The sequence below is a fragment of the Dermacentor silvarum genome, chromosome 9 (assembly GCF_013339745.2).
Source record: "Dermacentor silvarum isolate Dsil-2018 chromosome 9, BIME_Dsil_1.4, whole genome shotgun sequence".
NCBI classification, from domain to species: Eukaryota; Metazoa; Arthropoda; class Arachnida; order Ixodida; family Ixodidae; genus Dermacentor; species Dermacentor silvarum.
The window spans coordinates 25,399,066-25,413,105 of record NC_051162.1 but is presented as its reverse complement, the minus strand read 5'-3'; the positions used below and the strand labels follow the sequence as shown (position 1 = coordinate 25,413,105).

The 14,040-nt window shown below is 46.1% G+C and overlaps 1 long non-coding RNA gene across 1 annotated transcript in view; it reads right to left on the bottom strand.

Moving 5' to 3' along the window:
• Positions 1-913: 913 nt before the first annotated feature.
• The window catches only part of LOC125940103 (uncharacterized), a 29,167-nt gene continuing 16,040 nt past the window's right edge, over positions 914-14,040 (bottom strand). The window contains exons 2-3 of the long non-coding RNA XR_007463344.1: positions 3,746-3,905; positions 914-1,077 (exon numbers count right to left, since the gene is read on the bottom strand). This is a non-coding gene — a long non-coding RNA (uncharacterized LOC125940103). The remainder of the gene's footprint in view (positions 1,078-3,745; positions 3,906-14,040) is intronic.

Sequence of the window (14,040 nt, the reverse complement as noted above, 5' to 3'; positions counted from 1 at the left end):
GCTATCGAAAAGGCCTTGAAAGCCTTTGCTCGGATGGGGCTCCTTGCGTTATGTGACTCCAGGTACAAGGGTGTTGCCACGAAGTTGCGCAATGTTAGTGCCGAAATGTCTTTTCGAGCGTGAAAAGGACATTGTAGACAAAATCTAGAATGATTCCCGGTGCCGGTGGTAGTTTGGTCGGCGGTCCATGCGCGCGCGCAAAAGTTTCGGGGGGGGGGGGGGGTGAGGGCTGAAGCCCCATCAGCCCCCCACCCTGGCTACGCCCCTGGCTACAAGATATATATTGTAACGGAATAAAGGAGACATAGAGAAAGCAACCGTTCCTGGGCCAGCTGTTCTATTATTTGCCCACTGCCTCTTCCTCTGCTAGCGCCCCTTTGCGAGCACCCGAGGACCAAGTTGACTTCATCTTCACACTCGGCCACGCTGCGAGTTGCCGGCGCGCTTGCACCCAGGCAACTTGTCCAGGGAGTGAAGTCGTCCTTGGTGAGCCGTCCAGCGCATCAGTCACAGGACTACGGTTCGAGCAGCTGCACGTCGGCATCCTCCGCCATTCATAGTGAACCCGGCAGCAAGGCCTCCAAGACAACGGATGAAGCTGCATCCGCAGCGGCGTCGGAAGTTAATTTTGTGCTTCAATGCATACAGCGACGTTTTGTTAAGAAACTAATTGGAACGCCAGTGCATTTCTCCGCAAAGTTCAGGAATTAATATCTCGAAACTGGTGTCGTCCAGAGAATTCATTCTAAGGAATCCTTTAGGATTGTTTAGGAGAAATTCGCTGGTCGCGAAAAAAAAAAAAGAAACAGGCTGTCGTACGTAAAGCGGAGGAATTATTTACGACGGACAGTAAAAGGTGTATATTAGGCTAAAAATCAAGCAATAATATTTGTACAATAAATCTTACCGAAGTGATTCACGGATACAGGCCTTTAAGTAAGAAAGTTCGGAATACTTGATACTTATTTCACTGTTTGAATGTTTGTTCAGAACTGAGCGAACCTCTTCGCTGGCTTTTTGTTGAGCGAGAGGGTTCATTGCAAGGCAGTATAAGCAATACGTTGCAACAGCTGCAATCTGCAATATAAAAAATATTACTATATTAAATACAGCAGCTAGTGACAGAAACGTTGTAGCATGAAGCAACAGACCGAAGCATGAAACATGTTCTTTATTCTATACTCTTTTCGCGTCTTAATAAAGCTGCAGTAGAGCTACCGTGCATTTATTAAACACGTGAAAGCATCATACACCAGCAATATAATCAAGCGACCATGGTTAAAAATTGTATGAGTAGCTATATGATTCACAACGTGCAAAGTGCACGGAAAGGAATACAAAGTTCGGCTACTGGTCAAATTTTACAGCGAAGTTGATAAGGGCTCACTCTTCGATGGTCGCGTCCGGCAATAGAAAGAAAATTGCCCCCACCTCCCCGAAGGGAATCGTGAGGAAATGCGAATGCATTTCTTGCGCCGAGAGTACACGGCGTAGTAATTTTAATGGCGTAAATTAATGACGAGACAAGGATTTGTACCGTAACCATTTATTTACACATTCATCAGCACCTGTTTGTGTTGTCATTGTACCTGACGGCCATAATCACAGCCTTGTGGTCGCTAAAGTGTACAGTCAAAGGGTCTTTGAGAAGCATGCGCACGTCACAGTTTCGGGTAAAGGCGAGATCAATGCAACTTCCGTGAATAGTAGTCGGACACTTGTCGGACTCGGCGGAGGCACACTGCATAGAGTACTTTGTCCGCATGTACTCCACCAACCACTCGCCGCTCTTCTTTCTCACGTCCACGTTAAAGTCACCAACCAAGACGACGGAGTCAGATACTTTGGACCGCACACACACACTTTCTATAGCCGCGTCCAGTTGCGCGGCAACGGCGTCACGAGCGAGGTTGGGCGCGAGGTACACGGTCACCACAAAGACTCCGGTGTAGGCAAGGGTGTAGAAGTCTTTGTACGGAGACGTGTCTCGAACGGGCGAGGTGGCAACGGCATGCGATATGAGGTTCCCATACACGTTAGCAACGAGATTAACGCCGCAGTATTCGCCGTCCTTGCCGCTTCGAGCAAAGTAGTGAGTGACGTCACCTCCAGCGAGAGATGTAATGCTCGGGTTGGATTGTATTACACTTCTTGCTAGGGGTACCGTTGCCGTCAGACATTCGCCTTCACCGACTTCTGCCATCGCCTTGAGAGGCGCCCAGCCAGCGAACGGTCGAGAGTGAGGCGCGCGCTTCACTCCATTTATATATACGTGCGAGCGAGCGAGCGAATGGGAGAGTGGGGCGCAGGGAGGAGAGAGAGCGAACGGGGAGAGAAGGAGCGGCGAAGCATGCACCTACCCTCTCCTACACTCTCTCCACACACGCGGGAGCTCCGCCGAGTTCCCGCGATGCGAGCGCCCTCACACGCCAGAGCGCGCTCCTCCTCTCCACTCACTCTCCGCTACTCCGCCCGCACCACGTGCTCCGGTTGCTAGGAGCGAGGATAAGCACGCGCGCCCGCAGCTGTTGCTATGGGAGAGGGAGTGAGAGCGGAGAGATAACACCTGCCGACGCGCGGACACCGACAGACGCCTGACATGCCCCGACTAAGAAATGCATTCGCATTTAAAAAATGGCATTGGTTGTATGCTTATGTGCGAGCGAAAGCTCGCGTGGGCGAGGGACGCGCGCTTTCACGGGGAGCAAACGCACGGCGGAGAGCCAGCAAAAGCGACTTCCCATTGGAAAGGGAGCGGTGGGCGAGGAGGGCATCGAGGCACCCTAGACCACTACACCGTGCCCTAGACTGTGCGTGTGCGTGCCTGCTCTCCCACTATGCGCACAGCCCTGGCGGCCTCTGCCGCCGACTTCTCTGGACTCTCGCCCGCCTCTCCACTAAAACAGTGTCGACAACGGCGTTTAGCCGTTCCGTCACCTGGCCAGCGCTTTGGCAGTGGTTCTGTGCGGTCACACAAACAAACGCGCACAACTGTTGTCGACGGCGGCGCGTTTTGCCAGCGTTCGCACCGAACGCGCGCGGCGTTGGCGACGTGTTTATGAAGAACGTGCCAACCTTTGCCGTACACTATATATGGCGGTGTACCGTAGTGACCATAACGTCATGGGCCCTGTGGTAACTAAATAAATGAAAACCATCGCATCATACATATTTCTCATTCTTTAATAGTTCAAGTAACCAATTACACCATCACATCTTCATAGTCACAATTGGAAATACACAATTCCCATCATAATACAGCTTCGCTGGTCTTCCAGTCCACCCCAGTGGAAGGGCTGACAGTTCTTTCTTTTATTTTTGTTGTAATTTATAGCCGGCTGAAACTAATATTAGGTGCACAAAGTACTTGAAGATAAAATTGTAATTTAAAACTGATGCCTTAAAGCTTACGGCTATGCGCTCGTTGGACCACCTAACAAACACACTTCTCAGCCAATACAATACCTTCATTGGGCACATCTTGCTCTCGTCCACACATTCATAAGTAATTTTCTGTTGCTAATCTCTTATCGTGGATAGAAAGCTTGAGCTCGGATTATTGCTAACCGTGCTTTATTCATAGGCCTCCAGACTTTAATATTGTTGTGGCGCCCCCCACCCCCCGTTGATTCACAGCACTTCAAATCATTAAATCGTTAAGGATTAGGTGCATCCCTCCAAAGCTAATATTTAATGCCTAATAAATGATCAAAATGTTTTCATGCAAGTTCCTTGCAAATCTCACCGTTTCAGAACCCGCCATCGTGAAGTCAGAAACGAACGTCCAGATTTCTTTAAAGCTTAGTTTTCCTTCACGTTGTAGAGAGGCGATGAGTGTGGTGCTTTCCTTCTTCCCCATATGATCAGCCCTTTCCGCTGCTGCCATAACACGTGGTGACAGCAACCTGCAAAATAGTATTCACTATGTATTGGACTTGTACAGTCATCATTACACTGCTGCGTTAGGGGCTCATCGGGAAGTTTAGCGAATGTCACTTATTACCGAAACAGGATGCGCTATAGTCACGCAATACGGTAGGGGGGGGGGGGGGGGGGGGGGCTCTCTAGAGGCAGAAATAAAATAAATTTGTAAATATTAAGTAAGGCTTTCTTTTCTGTGAAGATATCCTCAGACGTATTCATCTTTATGTGTAAGCAGAAACATAGCGGCCGTCAAACTCCCTTCATTTACGAACCTCTGAACTAGGCACCGCTTCATCATAAGCTGCAGTTTTTGTTGCCGCCGCTGATGACGTGCAGTCATCACGTAAGCAAAACCATATCTTTAATCTCCGTTTTAGGACCACCAAAATCCTAACAACTTTGTGTAGTCTTCATATCAACTGCAATATTTCTTTCAGGCCAAGTGTTTATTTGTCCCTTGAGTGACACATTTTAACACGAAAGTGTCGTTTGCCGAGCTGCAGCGGAAATCTGTGTACATACGTCACGCTATGTTCATCATGCCAGTTTCCTGGTAAGGCGCCACGTTGCCGTTTTAGAAGTACTGGCGTGAAAAAAGCAGGGAAGGGATTGACATGACCAGATCCATTACAGGCATAGAATGCGGTACACGCTTGATGCAGAAGTTTTGAGAAAGAGAAATAAGATTGAGGAGATTGTACAAAAATGCTAGGACGAAAAACATGTCTAGCATACCTCATAACCTTAAGCAGGGCAGGTGACTATTTCTCACCGTGCTATTTCAAAGAGGATGCCAATAAATCATTGTCATAATCATCGTGAGACCGTATCAGTCGACAGGAAGAAAGTCGAAGAAGGGTCGGATGAAACGGAGGGGAATTCGAGGGTTCGCCCGCTGGGGTGAAGGGAAACGGCGCACACACCATGCAAGGTTGCTCGCTTTTCACAACACGCTCACCTTCAGCCTAGATATGTCATTAGGTAAGCCGAACATGCATCAGCTTACCTTTGAACATGTGTGTGGGTACCAGCTCGATGTCGCTGGAGTTCAAAAGACGCAGCTTCATGACATGCGCACTCACTGTCGCTACGTACAATCGTGTCTGTGCATAGGTATATCCAACGCGCAGGCTTGCATATTTCAAGTTAAAATAAATTCTCGGGTTTTGCATGCCAGAACTCCCATATGATAAAGATGCCCGCCGTAATGGAGGACTAAAGAATAATTTTAACCACCTGGGGTCCTTTAAAATGCACCTAATGCACGATACACAAGCGTTTTTGCATTTCATCCCCACCGAAATGCTGCCGCCATTGCGATTCCCCGACCTCGTGCTTAGCAGCCCAATTCCGTAGCCGCTAAGCCACCACGGCGAGTTCCGTGTGTATTTGCAAGGCGTGTGTAAGCGAATGTGTAATCTTTCGCCCTCAAACAAACCGTACTTCTATAACTGCATGAAAAGCACACTGAACGCCTCCACGTTTACAGGGACGATACCGCTTCCCCCAAAAGCTCAGCCAATTGCATGGTAGTTACCACGAATTCTATTCTCATCAAGTTCACGACGTCCCCTTCTACGTCATCGTCGGTTGCAGAACTCAGAGGTAACCATGCTGCTCTGGAATTCGTGGATGAATTCATCAGCCTACCCTCCCCCCCCCCCCCCATGGTCCATCTGCTGTGACTTAAAGGCAGGTTTCTGGAATATTCTGTAACCGTTCTATCACAGACGTAACGAACAGCTAGTTGCACATATCTGACCACTTCACCACTACGCAACTGACAAGCGCCATGTTATCTATCAGTAGATACCGGGTCGCTGAGGCATTTCTTGTAACGAGAGTGTGGATGAAGCTGCCCCATCTGCCCACGGGGTTTCCGCTGTATAACACTACCATTGTAAAGAACAGGTGCAACCTCAAGACATCGCTCGCTCGCGAGCTTGTTCTGGCTCAGTGAAACAAACAAATTTTCCAACCCACATCCCCACAGCATAAATCCAAGTCTGCAACTCCATCATTCACAATGGGTACCGCAAGCTGAAGAAACAGTTCTTTGCCTTCTGTGACTCGGTGTGGCTTCACGACTGCTTATGTCTTCCACATTGCCATGGCCGACAGCCCTGCTTACGACAACTGCTGCTGCATATCAAGAGCCTTCTATGGGACGGTCCCCATTATATTGTGAAAAGAAAAGCGCTCTCGACCAAAGAGGACGATCACCCACGCGTAGAGGAGAGAGTCGTAGTACACGGGTCTACATCGGTCTCAACACCCTGTGGGAATTGAGGTGAGCCCCGCCGTCTTTGTGCGGGCATTCGCCTGTTATGTTGTCCCTATGTATATCCATTTCCACTCGCTATGATTGTTGTGAGTGGAAAGGAGACGCCCCCTGTTTTTCGACCTGAGCGAGCGCGCAGTGGCGCGCTAGACTACGAGAGGCGACGGTTGACGCAGCCCCGTGAATCGCTAAGCTCGAACCCGTGGTCGTCGGTGCCCCTGAGAGATACTAGACCCCCTATACTGGAGCCCTGCGCGGATTAAAAGGCTCATTAAGCATTATTCTGCGCTAAGCCGAGTCAGTATGCCTTCGAGAGCACAAGTTCGCCATCAGAATTCCACACGACTGTGGTAATCGTCTTGCATTACGTTGGCAAAAGTCAGTTGGGGAAGTTAACTTCTGCATAATACCATTTCAAGGACGATATAAAAAATTTTGTGTAGCTTGCACTGGAGGCGCAATGCTAAAGAGACAGCGCAGCTGATGGGCACCTAGGTAGTCCTGGCTTTTGGACTAGGCTAAGCACTACCAAGTCATCCCCAGTATTTCTGGAATTTATTGATTATTGATTGATTATCGATTAGCTATTGATTGGCTATCGAACGACTGAGTAAGCTTAAGTAGTCCACACCACGCTTAGCTAGACTTATCCAGGCTCAGCTTCGCTAGTTCACCGGGTTATGTGCAATTTCGCTTAGACCCTTTCTACACTACCGCTAGGATCGGCCCACATTATCTGTACACGACACACGGACTAACGGTCGGCTTAAACAGCTCCGCTGTTAAACAGGATTATGGATTTGCAAACTATATAATGTGCAGCAGATAATTTACATGGCTCGATGTGCTTGGGAGATTCGCAGGTATACGTCGAGCGCTGTTTAGCATTGTGTTCTAAATTAACGCATGCGCACACAAGTAAATGCAGGGGTGCTATGCAGGATGCGCCGAGTTCGGCGAAACTCGGAATCTTCACGAGCTCTGGCGACGCCCCAAGATGAAAGCACTAATGGTAACAAGACACAGTTTATCTTTCGACAAGCCTCCAGTTTCATTCGTTTATCTACATTCACTCTGGGTGGCTATCATTCCTTGGGCGTTGCCTTCTGGGCGGTCGACAAACTGGGGCTCACGTGATCATACCGTCGGTGCATGGTCGTGCTTTCTTTCACTTGTTTGTCGTTCCACCGAGTGCATTACATGCACAAGCAAGTTATAAAACAAATGCTTTTAGTAGAATAATATTAGTTACTATAACGTGGTTTAGAAGCATTTTCAAGCTTACAAGATGTACACTTAATACGTATCAGACTAATTTGTAATTTAGTACGCTTCGCATTATACCACGAGGGAACGATGCGGTGGCGCAATCACATCCACTCACCGGGCGAGCATGGCGGCTAAGCATCGAAGAGGCCCAGTGTAAACAAACTCGCACAACGAGCTTGCAGTGCGCGACGTAGTGATAGGGCTCCACGATGGCCACTATTTCTTGGATAGTTCTGTTCCTACGTGAGCAATCTTTCCATGCACCCCGTAAGACTGCCAATAGCTTCGGCGATTTTACAGATCGCAACGCGCACCTACTGTTCACGGCATAATGCTGAAGAAACAACTTGTCCGGTGCTGTTTCTGTGAGTGCGCTGAGTTCCTCCACTCTGCGTGACTGCGACCGTCACGACTATTATATAGTGTGTGCAAAAGGAAGGCAGCCTATATAGCTACGATGCGAAAAGGAGTTGGCGCCGACGATGGAACTCGCAGCCAGCATAGTGAAGGAGACATCGACAAACTGCAGATAAGTATATTTCTACTGTTTCATATTTAGCATAATAATAGTGCACGGATTAAGTCACTTTCGTAGTAACGAAGTGAATGTCCAGCAGTTTAAAAAAGGCATTGAGAACCAACGAGTGTTCGTGCTTTTACATGCACGTGGGCCCGCGAAAATTTAAAAGTGGTCGCGTTTGCCCGAGCTTCGAAGGCATGCCACTCCCCCCAGTAGGCATATGCCATAGCCAGAAGCATGGCGGAATGCGAACTCGCACCACGTGCAGCAAAAAAGGCTAGGTCGGGGCGTCATGCGTCTGCTCTCTAAAAAGAAGAATTAGTTGCCTTCTTGGAGAGGCATCCCGACCTAGCCAGGCCGAGCAGCGAATTGTCCGGGTGCTTCACGGGCCATGAACGCGAAAAATTGTGGGCCCAGCTGGCGGAGCTTCTCAACGAATGTGGCCCCGCAAAGAAGAGTGCGACAAAGTGGCGGCGGTATTGGTCCGAGCTTGTCGCACAAATCAAGCGGGATGCAGCCGTTGTGGCGGAAGCTGCCACGTAAGTTGCACTGGTATTATAGTTATTTAAGGAAAAAGACGCTGCTGTTGTCGGTCTGTGTTATGCTCACAATGAAATGTCGCCCTATTCGTTAATTGATGAAATGTTGTCCAACTTAGAGCTGCGGGGCCGTGGTTTCACAGTGGCTTTTAGTAGTATTTAATCATGTTAAATACGTTTCTGTAAACGATTGACCAGTTATATTCGCGAGTAACTTTCTCATTTGGAAATTTTCTGCTTACCTCTTTCTTAAACGCGTTTTGCCCTCAATTTCAGTGGCACATGTGGTGGCAAGCTACCAGGGCTCGGAGGGAGGGTTCTTCCGTTGATTGGCCGTGAATGTGCCGTGGGCTTGGGGCTTTCACTGTGGTTAAAAGACCCCACACTGGTGAGTGCGGTACTGCATGTGCAGTTTAATTGTATTTGTTTAATCTCTATCGTGAAAGTGTAATCCATAGACTGCATAAAATCTTGCATTTCCACTCGACTACAGTAAACGCCGTGTAAGGAGTGCAGAAAATTCCATTAGCGCACAACTGTAGAGCTTGCACTCAACTGCATAAAATACAGTATGGTTTAGCATTGTCACACTTTAAAAGGGTTTGTTTGCGTGCTTTTATTCAGGCAACTTATATGTTCCTTTTACCATCCTTCTGCAGGAGTCGCAGCCCTCGACCAGCCACTTGGACCTCCCAGTAGTCCCACTGCAGCAGTCGATTTCCGGTGTGTCATAGGCATTTTTATGCGATTAGTTATGACTAATTCAATTGCAGCTTACAATTTTTCTTTTCGCGAGCTAGCACAAGCATGCGTGTAACATGCCACACTGTGTTGTTTAAATTCCTTGTTAATTTTTCTCCTCAATCTACACCACAGTGCCCCACACAAACACAATGCCAAAAGGCTTGCAGGCACTGCCTAAGGCTGGTACTTCGCAGGTAATTGCGGAAGACCAGAAGATGCTGGCCGAGGCAGTGGAGGGTCTGCGGGCTTACACAGCACAGGCATGTATAATCTTTAATTGCAAACCACTCTGCAACAACACATAGTACTTGGATTTTGAACCATAAGACAAGGCCTTTATGCAACTTAGACGCTTCGTGGGTATTTCTGAAAGAAGCCCTGTGTTAGCCTTACTTGCTCCTTTGCTGTTAACTTATCAGTTTATTCGCATGTAATGTTAACTAAGGCAACAGGAATTTCACAAGGTGCAGTGCAGAGAATGTTCATAATCTAGAAACGCATCAGTTTGGGCAACCTGGTGTATAGGGCATGTATTGCAAGCCTATTGCTTGTGCTTGCAAATGAACATGAATGTCTTTACTATCCAAAGCAGGCGGAACAGGCAATTGGTGACTGTGTAGAGGGGAGATTGGCAGAATTTGAAAAAATAGACTGAATAACGAATACTTTCTTCTAGAAGTGCAATAACATGACATAGACCTGGAGAAGCACCATCAGGAAAACAAAAAAATGTAATAGCTTTCATTACATACGCCTATGTCAGTATAGTACAAGATGTGTAAGTATTATATAGGGTAAATGGCAGTGATGATAGGTCTCAAATTCCTATGAATTTTGAAGAGAGAAGCAAAATGACTCAAGGGAAAATTAAACCAACGTATATGCAGTCAGGATGAGAACAGATTATATCATGCTCTTCGCAAATAATTACGCATCTATAGAACAGAAAAATGGAAAGAGTGAGAAGATGGTAACCTCAATTTAATAAATGGAACATTACAATACTACGAAGACTGAAATTTAAGGAGGATGTAAGGCACCAGAGCAACAAGTAGACAACTTTTCTGAAGTAACAAAGCATCTTATAAATGAGCATGAAAGTGTGTAGCAGTCAGAAATAAAACAGAACTCACCAAACTGGCGGAACTGATGGACAGAAAGATTGTTAGGGATAATCAAATTACAGCATTGGAAGGAGCAAGGAAACAGTAAAAAATTCAAGCAGCATGACATCTGTGAGAAGAAACTTGGCATAGGAAAGATTGAGATGTATGCACTGAAAGACAATTAGGGCAATTCAATATTGTACAAAACATTCACCAAGGTTATTTCCAAGAAAGTCAGCACAACACTTCATTCAAACCAACCCAGACAGACACAGCCTCCAGGAATGAGCTTTCTATATTTGAACACATTCATGTCATCAATCAGGTAATTAGAAAATCTGCAGAGCACAAGAAACTTTTACATGGCTTCAGTTATAGCAAAAAGGCATTTCTATTAATTAGATACACATAGTCATAAACGTTGCACATCATATAGCACAAGAAGCACAATACTCTGGGAAACATCGAGACTATGCAGCTATAATAATTCGCCACTAGCAAAGTGGAATAGCAATCAAGAAAGAGGTCAGGCAAGGAGACAAAATCACCCAGGTCCTATTCACTGCACGGTTAGAAGTATTCAAACTATTACACTTAAGCGGACCTAGAGCGAGCATTGGAAGGTTAATAATACGGAAACGACAAAGCTAACTTTCACTAACTTGGTGAGATACCAGAAATTCATGCGTGACATTCAGCCCGCAGAATCTATGGAAGAGTATCTTTATCCAGGTGAAATATCAATAGCAGGTACTGATATAAAGCAGGAAACTTATACAAAAATATCATGGGTTGAACAGCACATGGAAGAAATTACCGAATCGTGATCACCACGTTACCCATATCCTTGAAAAAAGTTTAGAATCATTGCATTCCACCGGTTATGCAATCTGGAATGTAAACCTGGAGGTTAACAGAGAAACTTGAGAAGTGAAGGACTATGCAGAAAGCGAAGTAACAAAAATTGTTGGAGATAGCATTAAGCCAGTAAGACAGCGGCGTAGTAAACAGTGGCAACTGATACGGTAGTTGAGATTAAGAAAAAAATGGAGCCGGAGGGCAGGCCATGCACGTCTTCAATCACCTGTTGCCAGTTCATAAGAGGCGATTACATAAGCGTGACAGAATGAATGTCAATGAGAGAGAGAACTGCAGCCATGGATGGTATAAAATTGCGCAATGGGACAAAAATGTAATGTTTGTAGGCATAGGGTGCAATCAGCTCGGATAAAACGGGATTGTAGGGAGAGGCATTTGTTTTGCAGTGAACAAAAATAGGTTTGTGGGGCTGACAGTAGAGACTTGTGAGGTGCGGGGACACCTCAGCCGCTGGCACACTAATCATGATAATTGGCTCCGAAAAAGACAACCCCAGTTATGAAAAATAAAGCAACGTTGTCCCGACACATTGTTTTATTATGCATACTACACTAAAGGCTTCCACAGTTAATGGCACTTTGTACCAATAGTGCAACGATTTTTTTTCTTTGTAAATAATGGTTTATATGCAGTAGATTCATTTCAACAATTCACTTTTTTGCAGCAAAACAATCTGCCGCTGGAGGCACTCAACCGCCTGGTGGCAGTAGGCGAGCGCCAGACACGTGCTCTTGAGAGTGTGGCAGAGGTGCAGAGGGCTGCTCTGCAACAGCAGTATCGGTGCCCTTGCTGCTCTCCAGTCGAGCCCCCAGAAGACACCTTATAAAGCAAGGAGCTTTAAGTTTATTATTTTGTTTATTATTCAAGAGCACGAATAAAATTATTGCAGCAAAGATAGTGCTGTGCATATTCGGACACTTGTAACACGCACTTGGTGTCTCTTCAAAATGGGCAAAAACGTAGGACAACCTGTGCCACTCTTGCACCATGTAAATGAAAAATACACTAATGCAGCATACATGTCATTGTGCTGTGTGTTCTTTCTATGTGCAAGAATACAGTGCACGTTGATTAGCCACAAGATGAACGGTGTGGGTAATTCACAATGAAAAGACAGAAAACACAGCAGGAGCTTAATAATGCGATCACCTATATACTGTGCATATGAATGCAAGACTACCCGATTCAAAGGTGCCATTACATGCATGTTCTATACCACATACTCTTTTACAATGTCATATATTTGCATGTACTAATTTTCACACAGCATGCACAGCTTAAGCCCTTGTATAGCTCAATTGTGATGTATCCATTTCATAGGCAAAATAATTGTACACATTATCCTTTGGTGTTGTACAAAAATCGGCTTCCTCTACAGTCAGATACAACTTCAGAACGCAGGAGAGGTCCCGCCCAGATGACCAAAGTGCAGCAGCCGATTGCCTCCACGTCTAAAGAAATAGCCCCTCTCCAACAAGCAGGAATAGTGCGTCCGGCGGCACATCACTCTAGAGTGCGTGCCCATTGGTGCAGGCTTGTGTTCACCTGCCTTTGAAGTGCAGATTCCGCAGCCTCCTAAAGTTGTATCCGACTATAGAAAAACGTAATGCCTTGCACCGGTTGCATAGACTTTAGCAATTTGATAGCACACAATGATCAGGAACAGAAATCTATAAAGGCATCCAAGCAAAGCTGGCTGGCCACTCTTCCACTATGAGGGGTTGTAAAAAGGTCTCGCCAAATATTCCCATGACGTCCTTGAAAAAGAGATGGTGTTTGGCACTTCTTTAGAATCAAAAACCGATTACAGTGAATGTTGTGTACCACGTCAAACAAAAAACTGAGCTTGGTTATCTCGACAGCTTTTGCTTCACATAGGAAACAAACTGCTATCTCCAGTACAACTGTTGAGTCCGGTGTGGCGCCTATTATGTCAACAGTGTCAATATACAAATGATACTTTTAAAAGGCCATTCATTTCACCATTATTTTCGTATGAAGGTGCTTTCAATCAGTGCTTGTATTACAGGAGCAGGTGGATTTGAAAGCAAAGCTTTGTTTGCAAACCTTCAGCCTTCCATAGTTGTGTGGCAAGGCACTGGTATATTGTCGAATAGCTCACACTTCCTCGTTCCTGCACCAAGGAAGCCCAACTCTCTATTTGAAGTTGGATTGCGCAACAATTCGACAGCACACAAAGAAGAGTAACACATACAGAATAGCGTTCTGCTGCGCGTATTTCTCATCCTTGTGTCCCGTCAAATTGTTGTGCAATTCAACTTCAAGTCTGCTATACCAATACACCCAGTCTTCAACCTCACCAATGCTCTAGTTATTAGGCCACAATGGCGCACATATTTGAATTGTCCCAACAAAAATTAGCTCTCCAAAAGATCACCACAAGCTTTAGATTTTGCAGCACAGATGTATGCACGTGGCATATTCTTTACCACTAAACTCGCAGGAATCAAAGGGGCAAGCATTAACCAGCCTTACTGCTGCTGTTACCATCATCATCATGACACCTATGGAAAGACAGTGCCACGTTTCAGTAAAGGGAGTGCCGGAGGCAAATGCGAGGCTTACAACAAAAATAGCAGTTACAAGGCGTGTTCATTGTCGCTCACCCTACTTTGGCATTGCGGCAAGCTCTTACACGTTTGAGCATATCACGTTTTGTGTAATATTGTTCTAAAGCTGTACAAAAAGCGAACTCGCTCAGCAATTTTTATTTTTATCTGGCGGTTAAAGTTCATTGGTATCTGCACCACACTTCTC